The sequence below is a fragment of the Nerophis lumbriciformis genome, linkage group LG03 (genome assembly GCF_033978685.3).
Source record: "Nerophis lumbriciformis linkage group LG03, RoL_Nlum_v2.1, whole genome shotgun sequence".
Lineage (NCBI taxonomy): Eukaryota > Metazoa > Chordata > Actinopteri > Syngnathiformes > Syngnathidae > Nerophis > Nerophis lumbriciformis.
In genome coordinates this window covers 20027501-20037276 of record NC_084550.2, presented here as the reverse complement: position 1 = coordinate 20037276, position 9776 = coordinate 20027501, and the positions used below count along the sequence as shown (strand labels likewise).

Genomic DNA, 9776 nt, shown 5'->3' with positions numbered 1-9776 from the left:
TCATGTTTTGTTTTAGTCATGTTCGGTTTCGTTTTTGGACTTTTTGTGCACTTTTGTTTGTCTTGTCACCATAGCAACCAGCTTTCACTAATCATGTCACTATTATTTAAGCTTCCAGTTGCCAGGCTGTCTTTCTGGCGACATCACACTTTATCATCACTCTGCTTCATGCCATGTTCACAGTTCCTTGCCAAGTAAGTTTTTGTTTCACGTTCATAGGTTTTTGCCTTTTTGCAAGTTTTGTTTCATTTGTCAAGTTTGTACTTCCGCCTTGTGCGCACCTTTAGTTTGTTCTTTTTGTTATAGTAAAAATAAATATGTACTCACATTCCCGTCTCGCCCGAGCCAACTTTCCGTTGCCTTCCGGAAAAACAAACACCAAGGACCAAGTCCTGACAATATCAACAGATAGACCTCAAATTAATCAGAGATTTAAGAAGTGAATAAAAAAATAAATATTACTTATTTTTGATGACTAAGACTAAACTTGAGGGGAGCCCTAAAGTTTAAAAAAAATATATATATATATATTTTGTTTTGGTTTTTGATAGAGACAAATACCGATGCATGCTTTGATTTTTCAGTGGAAAAAGTTTGGACACCCCTGATTTAGAACCTTATAAATTGAAATTGAATCAATTTGAGAAATTGGCCATGAAACCCAGGCTAAGTATTGATTGACAGGTGTCTTAGTGTAATTATAGTGGTTTGAATGCCACGGGATCACATTGTGTGTTTGAATATGTCCCGCGTGAGATGGCAATGCACGTTTCATTCTCATCCAAAGATGGAGACCAAGACGCTTTGCGAGGCCGCCCGGCGCGGGTCACAGGAGTAGAGAGAGGCGGCGGGAGAGAGAGAGGCAGCGCTACAGGAAGAACCAAGACAAGTGGCTGCAGGAAGAGGCGGAGAGAGCGCAGGCAAAGCCGGCGAAGGTAGAGGACGACGCGGACGGCGGGCAGAAGGTGGGGGACACTAAAAAGGGTCGGAGGGAGCGCGTGGCGTTACAGAGCAAAATGAAGTGGGGCATTTTCCAAGCTGAGTGGAAGAAAGTACAAGTCAACTTGGCGGCTCAGAGCTGTGGACGTAGTTAACTACACTTTTATTACAACACCTTTGAATCCTAAATGTTGATCACTTTATATCACTTGCACTGTTAAATACATCAGCACTTCAACACATCCTTTCACCTTTAAGCGTTTTATACAACCAAAATGGTTTAAATGATATAATTTTACAAATTAAATGGTCTTCTGTTTTAATTGGTTCTCATCAATTTACTGTTCTCATCAATTTGTGTGTGTCAGGTTCAAACACTGATGACATCTATTAAACAAGACAAGAGGCAAAGAATTAAACAGAGACAAAATTCAATTTGGACTCATTTGAGGAGACACGCCTGGACACACTGTACTCTTGCACAGTCTCCAGCACGCTCTGCCAAAAGATTGCACGCCTCCTCCTTTTATTTTGGACCCTGCCCGACCACATGGCCACCTTTGTGTCCAAACGACAAAGGTCGCACAAAGTTCACAGAAAAGGTCGTAAACAATTCACAGGAAAGGTCAGTTCAAAAAGAGTTCGTAAAATAGTTCAAAAAGAGTTCCATAAAATAGTTCAAAAAGAGTTTGTAAAATAGTTCAAAAAGAGGTCGTCTGGAAATTGGGCAGATCCTGTCATCTCTCCGCTCTAAAGTCCTTGGGCCAGAACACCATCCTTCTGTTGATTACCATACATCAGTGGTCCCCAACCACCGGTCCGTGGATCGATTGGTACCAGGCCGCACAAGAAATTAATTAAAAAAAAAAAAAAAGTTTATTTTATTTTATTAAATCAACATAAAAAACACAAGATACACTTACAATTAGTGCACCAACCCAAAAAACCTTCTTCCCCCATTTACACTCATTCACACAAAAGGGTTGTTTCTTTCTGTTATTAATATTCTGGTTCCTACATTATATATCAATATAGGTCAATACAGTGTGCAGGGATACAGTCCGTAAGCACGCATAATTTTATTTTTTTATGACAAAAAAAAAAACACCACCGGTCCGCGGGACAAATTTTCAAGCGTTGACCGGTCCGCAGTTACAAAAAGGTTGGGGACCACTGCCATACATGAAAGAACACAGGAACACCTTCATCTTGCTCCCCCCCCTTACACAGTGGAATTTTACGAGCCTTACTCTTGGTAGGTTTCAAAGACAGCCTTTTGTCTTCTTGTCAGGAACTCAATGTGATACAAAGTTTTTGTGATAATTTAGAAACAATCATTCTAACAACGTGTCTCTGCCCGGCTGCTGCCAAGAAAGGCGACAGGTGATTAGATAACAAGCCCCAGCTGGGCAATCCACTCACCTGCCACTGCTTTCGAGGCCGGTCCCTACATACCCCTCTCCGCGGCAGGCCCGCAGGCCACGCCCCCCTCCACAAGGTATATAGAGGTATATACAGTATAGGCGTAATATGATCAAATTTTCTTGTTCTTGTCAAAAGTCTAACAGCCGCATTTTGTACCAACTGTGACTCTTATTAGCCGCATTTTCCAATCTTTACAATCCTAAAAAAAACAAACGTGTGTTCTTGTCTCTCATAACGCATTTTCTACCGTCCTTTTCGAGGTTGTGAACCAAAGACAAAATTACGAAAAAAGTGCTGTTCCCCTTCAAAGTAAAAAAGTGTTTTTGAAAAATGTGCTATAGAAACAGCACGGTGGAAGAGGGGTTAGTGCATCTGCCTCACAATACGAAGGTCCTGAGTAGTCTTGGGTTCAATCCCGGGCTCGGGATCTTTCTGTGTGGAGTTTGCATGTTCTCCCTGTGACTGCGTGGGTTCCCTCCGGGTACTCCGGCTTCCTCCCACCTCCAAAGACATGCACCTGGGGATAGGTTGATTGGCAACACTAAATTGGCCCTAGTGTGTGAATGTGAGTGTGAATGTTGTCTGTCTATCTGTGTTGGCCCTGCGATGAGGTGGCGACTTGTCCAGGGTGTACGCCGCCTTCCGCCCGATTGTAGCTGAGATAGGCTCCAGCGCCCCCCGCGACCCCAAAGGGAATAAGTGGTAGAAAATGGATGGATGGATGGATGGTGCTATAGAAACATAAAGTATACCTTTAAGTCAACTTAAACCACAGTCTTGTCCATTAATGATGACTATGCTTCTCCCTAATCACCTTGTTGATGCGACGCTTGGCAGCTTGTGAGCGATGAGCTGAGTAATGGCGCCCTCTTGTGTCGCACCTCGGTACTGCACTCCCTGCTGGCTTCTCGGGGTCGACTTTTCATGTGTTTTCACTGCAAAATGACTGATCAGACGCCGTGAAAACTACAGGACATAACGTATAAAACAACTTTAGGCACTTTACTGGGTTCCATTACGTGCTTGGCTAAAGAAAGCTACCTAGTGGCCCCCTGCCACTTTGGGGGTCCGAGGTCACGGGCGTCAAACTCAAGGCCCAAAGACCAGATCTGGCCCGCCAAATTATTTAAATGGCCCACATGCCTGAAAGTAAAATGCATCATTAAAGTACTTTATCATTTCTAACTTTGTTTTTTCCATTTTGACAGAAAAAAATAATGCCTGTGTTTTAAAAATTAATAAATCATTTTTTTTCATGAAAATCAACTTTTACCTTGAAAATCATTTTTTGTCTTGAAAATCAACTTTTACCTTGAAAATCATTTTTTTTCATGAAAATCAACTTTTACCTTGAAAATCATTTTTTGGCATGAAAATCAACTTTTACCTTGAAAATATTTTTTTTCATGAAAATCAACTTTTACCTTGAAAATAATTTTTCTGTCCTGAAAATCAACTTTTACTTGAAAATAATTTTTTGTCATGAAAATCAACTTTTACCTTGAAAATCATTTTTTTGTCCTGAAAATCAACTTTTACCTTGAAAATCATTTTTTGGTCATGAAAATCAACTTTTACCTTGAAAATCATTTTTTTGTCCTGAAAATCAACTTTTACCTTGAAAATCATTTTTTGGTCATGAAAATCAACTTTTAACTTGAAAATCATTTTTTGTCTTGAAAATCAACTTTTACTTTGAAAATCATTTTTTTGTCATGAAAATCAACTTTTACCTTGAAAATTGTACAGTGTAAAAATGACAATAGATTTTACGTTAATATTTAAAGTGATTTTAGAGCACATTACTGTAAATTGAAAAAACTCTACCATTGTTTTTTTTGTTTTTTTACAGTAAAATTCTGGTGACGAAGTATACTTTTTTTTTTTTTTTTACCGTAAAATCTACGGTTGTTGTTTATACGGTGTGTTACTGTAAATGAAAAAAATGGTACTACCACTTTTTACTGTAAAAAAAAGAATAGAATAACAGACAGAATAATAAAAAAAAAACAGTGGTAGTGTTTCTTTGTAACAAAAAAACACTAGATTTTACTGTAAAATTTTGGCGACAAAAAAACCAGTGGTACTGTAATATGTCGTAAAAATATATATAGTTGTAATTTCTTCAAAATAGCCACCCTTTTGCTCTGATTACTGATTAATGCACACTCTTGGCATTCTCTCGATGGGCTTCAAGCACAGCTGTGTAGTGAAAACCATTTCAGGTGACTACCTCTTGAAGCTCATGGAGAGAATGCCAAGAGTGCGCGAAACAGCAATCAGAGCAAAGGGTGGCTATTTTGAAGAAACTAGAATATAAAACATGATTTTCAGTGACAATCCACAATGAATATAAAGAATGACAAGTTTCCATTAAAACCTTTTTTTACGATCTAAATACTATTATTTATTGATTTAAAAAAAAATATATTGTTCGACACTTTTCAAGCATGACTGATGACACAAATCTTACATTTTAGTTTCAATTCCTTTGAACGTGTTTATTACAAAAAAGACTGTACATTCATTTCAGTGAACACATGCTATGTACAAACTCGGAGAAGACAAAGATTCTCATCAACACTTAAGTTACCAATCGTTCCCCCGTCATACAAAAAAAACACGTTTAAAAACAAAACATTTTTTAAAAAAACAGTCGCTTCGACCCATGCGGTGCCCTGAAATGCTCGATGTTACGCGACAAAACGTCACAAACGTCCTGCACATCAGCGCTTGTGCCATGATTTCTTCCATGAAAAGGTAGAAATAAATCTCTACAGCAAACCTTACAGTAGATGTAAAAAGCAAGTCGAATGCAAGGCTAGAAATTCCTCGGGTAGAAAAGTCGTCACATCATGATGGAAAAGTACAATCGTAAATGGGAAGTAGGAACGCAACATTGGCAGCATGTCTGCTTTTTTTTTTTTACAAAACCCAAAACCAGTGAAGTTGGCACGTTGTGTAAATGGTAAATAAAACCAGAATACAATGATTTTGTAATCCTTTTCAACTTATATTCAATGGAATAGACTGCAAAGACAAGATATTTAACGCTCAAACTGGTAAACTTTGTTATTTTTTGCAAATATTAGCTCATTTGGAATTTGATGGCTGCAAAATGTTTCAAAAAAGCTGGCACAAGTGGCAAAAAAGATTGAGAAAGTTGAGGAATGCACTTATTTGTAACATCCCACAGGTGAACAGGCTAATTGAGAACGGGTGGGTGCCATGATTGGGTATAAAAGCAGCTTGCATGAAATGCTCGGTCGTTCACAAACAAGGACGGGGCGATGGTCACCATTTTGTGAACAAATGCGTGAGCAAATTGTTTAAGAACAACAATTCTCAATGAGCTATTGCGAGGAATTTAGGGATTTCACCATCCACGGTCTGTAATATCATCAAAAGGTTCGGAGAATCTGGAGAAATCCCTGCATATAAGAAAATATGTTACAGACCTTGGATCCCTCAGGCGGTACTGCATCACAAAGCGACATCAGTGTGTAAAGGATATCACCACTAGGGATGATGTTCGAAACCGGTTCTCCCGGTTGTTCTATAAGAAAAGACCTGATTCCATGGACTCGAAATCCCTTTTTGAGAACCGGTTCCCGTTATCGAGGCCACTATGGTAAAGAAAAAAGAGTTGGTTCTTTATTCGAATCCCGTCCCACAGGAAATGCCCTGTGGGACATCACAGGAAATGACGTAGCTCAGTCATTAGGCGGCAGATACAGAAAGCAGCGAAAATAATGGACTGGAAAAAACGCCTCAAGACATGGCTTCATTTTACCAAAAAAATACGACCAGGAAACGACAATATGCAATTATTGCCAGGCTTCGCTCTCATGTAAGGGGAGCAAGTACAACAAACATGTTGAAACATGTTCAGGCCGCACATAACCTGAACGTTCGAGAACCGTGTCGTGTCAATATTTATTTATTTAATTTTTTTAGGGGGGTAACAGTCAATATTTATTTTTTTCTTTTATTTTTTTCTTATAAAATAAAAGTGAGCTTTTGTTAAACCAAATATTGTGTGTTTTTTTCCATATACAACAACCTATTTGGATTCGATAAGAGAATCGACAAGGAATCGGTTTGATAATGGGCTCGAACTCGATAATTTCTTATCAAACATCATCCCTGATCACCACATGGGCTGAGGAACACTTCAGAAAACCACTGTCAGTAACTACAGTTTGTCGCTACACCTGTAAGTGCAAGTTAAAACTCTACTATGCAAAGCCACAGCTATTTATCAACAACACCCAGAAACGCCGCCGGCTCCACTGGGCCCGAGCTCATCTAAAATGGACTGAAGCAAAGTGGAAAAGTGTTCTGTGGTCTGACGAGTCCACATTTCAATTTGTTTTGGGAAACTGGACGTCGTGTCCTCCGTAACAAAGAGGAAAAGAACCATCCGGATTGTTGAAAAGTTGAAAAGTCAGCATCTGTGATGGTATGGGGGTGTATTAGTGCCCAAGGCACGGGTAACTTACACATCTGTGAAGGCACCGTTAATGCTGAAAGGTACATACAGGTTTTGGAACAACATATGTTGCCATCCAAGCAACATTATCATGGACGCCCCTGCTTATTTCAGCCATTAAATACCAAGTTCATGATTATTTGCAAAAAAAAAAAAAGTTTCTCAGTGTGAACATTAAATATCTTGTCTTTGCAGTCCATTCAATTGAATATAAATTGAAAAGGATTTGCAAATCATTGTATTCTGTTTTTATTTACCATTTAAACAAGGTGCCAACTTCACTGGTTTTGGGCTTTTTTAGTTGGAATACAACAAAAAGGCATCACGCTTTTTGATCTGTTTCTGATTGGAAGTTGACACGTTTGACGTCCCTTAGTGACAAATGATTGTTCTTGTGGCATCAGACAGCAGCTTAGATAAATTCAGATTGACACTTTATGAACAAAAGTATTGCAAGACACAGACTTGTATTTCATCCTGTTGTTCCTCATCAATCTGTGGGAACGGTTTGGGGGGAAAAAGTAATTTCAGCCTAATGACGAGCTTCCGGTTTTATTTCATTGCATGCATCCCGATATTTTTGTCCGAATGGTGTGTACAGTGGAACCCCCATTTACCAATTTTTAGATTGCGCCGAATACGCCTCCGTGTGCGAACCATGTGTATATGGGAATGATCTACAAAGCAGGCTTTGTACCACAGCACGTTTTAATTGTGATGAGAACTGACTTTAAAAAAAAAAAAAAAAAAACTTAAAAAAATATGCCAACGCAGACTTATTTCACAGCGAAAGAACAAAGCTACCTCATTCCAAGGCACACACAAACACATTTTTGTATTTCTTACCTTCTTGAGACATCCGAAAAATGCCCACCTCTTTAGGACCACCCTTTCTATATATATAAATATTTGTATTTACAACATTAATAATATATACAAACTATGCAAATATAAGATAAAATAAGCTTTTAGTTAATTTTATTTATTTTTAATATACGTTTTTTATATCAAGTTATTACAGTATGTCTCTATATACATATTTATTTATTTTTTATAAATTCATTTTGGTCAAAGGGAGCGTATTTCAATCTCTTACGCACACTTGTTATTTCATATGTTTGAACAGAGGGGGAGCACTTCAAATGTGTAAACACGCTTGTTATTTCATATGTTGGCCAGAGGGGGAGCACTTCAAATGTTTACACACACTTGTTATTTCATATGTTCACCAGAGGGGGGAGCACTTTTAAAACCGACAAACAAGTCAATGTGAAAAATCCCTCCTTTTTGGGACAACCCTCATTTTGAGAGATTTTACCACCAGGGGGTGCAAATGAGACATTCTCTATTAGATGCAATGGTTTTTCCGCATTGGGACCATGATTTATGTCCTAACTTGTTCACCGGTCCTCATATGGACGGTACGTTTCCTTGTTGGTGTCTCAAGAAGTGTGGAAATACAAGAACACACACACACACATACAGCCCCTCCCCCTGATCCCTCCCTTCTCGTCAGCTCCTCCTTTGCCGATGTTAATATAAGTGATTTTTCACTTTTTTACATGTTTGTTACCGTAGCAATACGGTTTTTTATAAGTTAAGGATTTTTGGGATTTCTGATCGTTTGTGAGGGCACCGATGGGACTTCATATTTACATTGTTTCTTATGGGGAAATTTGCTTCACTATATGAACTTTTCGATTAACCAACTTTTAGATTACACTGAATATGTGCGAACACTTCATTCATTCATTATTTTTGTGTACCGCCTACAGGCAAAAGTCAGGGCACAGCATTTTGAGGAGGCTAACCCCTCAATACACAACTAGTCACATCTCAGCGCTTCCTCAGCGTCCGTGCTTTTTCTACGTTTTTTCGCCTTTTGACAAGTTTTGCTAACTCATTATGAGTACCAAAAAGACAACAGACCAGTGATGAAAGAAGGAGAGAATCGCCCTGATGTTAAAAAAAAAGGCACAAACTTCTCTTCTGTACTTCTGTTTGCACTTTTCTCTTCAACTCCTCCTTTGCCGATGTTAATTTAGCGAATTTTCACTTTTTTACACATGTTTGTTACTGTAGCAATACGATTTTTTATAAGTTAGGGATTTTTGTGCTTTCCGATTGTTTGTGAGGGCACCGACGGGATTCATATTTACATTGTTTCTTATGGAGAAATTTGCTTCATTATATGAACTTTTTGATTAACCAACTTTTAGATTGCGCCGAATAAGCAGGCTTCATACAACAGCAAGTTTTAATTGTGATGAGAACGGACGTTTCTGGAAAAATATGCCAAAGTAGACTTATTTCACAGCAAAGGAAAAAAGCTACCTCGTTCAGCGACGCCTCTTTCAAAGCACACACACACACACGACCCTTCCCCCCGATCCCTCTCTTCTCTCTCTATCTGTCTGCTCGTTTCTCATCTGCTCCTCCTTTGCCGATGGTAATTTAAGTGGATTTTCACTTTTTTTACATGTTTGTTATTGTGGCAATAGAATTTTTATAAGTTAAAGATTTTTGTGCTTTCTGATCGTTTGTGAGGGCACCGACGGGACTTCATATTTACATTGTTTCTTATGGAGAAATTTGCTTTATTATACCAACTTTTCGATTAACCAACTTTTCGATTACGCCGAATATGCCTGGGTGTGCGAACACTTCATTCATTCATTATTTTTGTGTCCTGCCTGCAGGCAAAAAGCAGGGAAAAGCATTTTGAGGAGGCTAACCCCTCGCTACACTACTAGTCACATCTCAGCGCTTCTTCAGCGTCCGTGCTTTTTCTACGTTTTTTCGCCTTTTGACAAGTTTTCTCCATTTTGCTAACTCAATATGAGTCCAAAGAAGACAACAGACCAGCGATTAAAGAAGGAGAGAATCACCGTGGCGTAAGAAAAAAACAAGTATATAAGAA

At 38.7% G+C, this 9776-nt stretch overlaps 1 protein-coding gene across 5 annotated transcripts in view; it reads right to left on the bottom strand.

Annotated features, from left to right (window-relative positions):
- Nucleotides 1-1095: 1095 nt before the first annotated feature.
- Nucleotides 1096-9776, bottom strand: part of LOC133580634 (abl interactor 1-like) — a 114106-nt gene continuing 105425 nt past the window's right edge. For 3 of the 5 annotated variants that reach the window (XR_009812226.1, XR_009812230.1, XR_009812229.1), the window contains 2 exons: nucleotides 3179-3507; nucleotides 1096-3095 (listed from right to left, as the gene is read on the bottom strand). The gene's annotated coding sequence lies outside the window, so the exon portion shown is untranslated. The remainder of the gene's footprint in view (nucleotides 3096-3178; nucleotides 3508-9776) is intronic. The other 2 variants (XR_009812227.1, XR_009812228.1) reach the window with 2 other exon arrangements.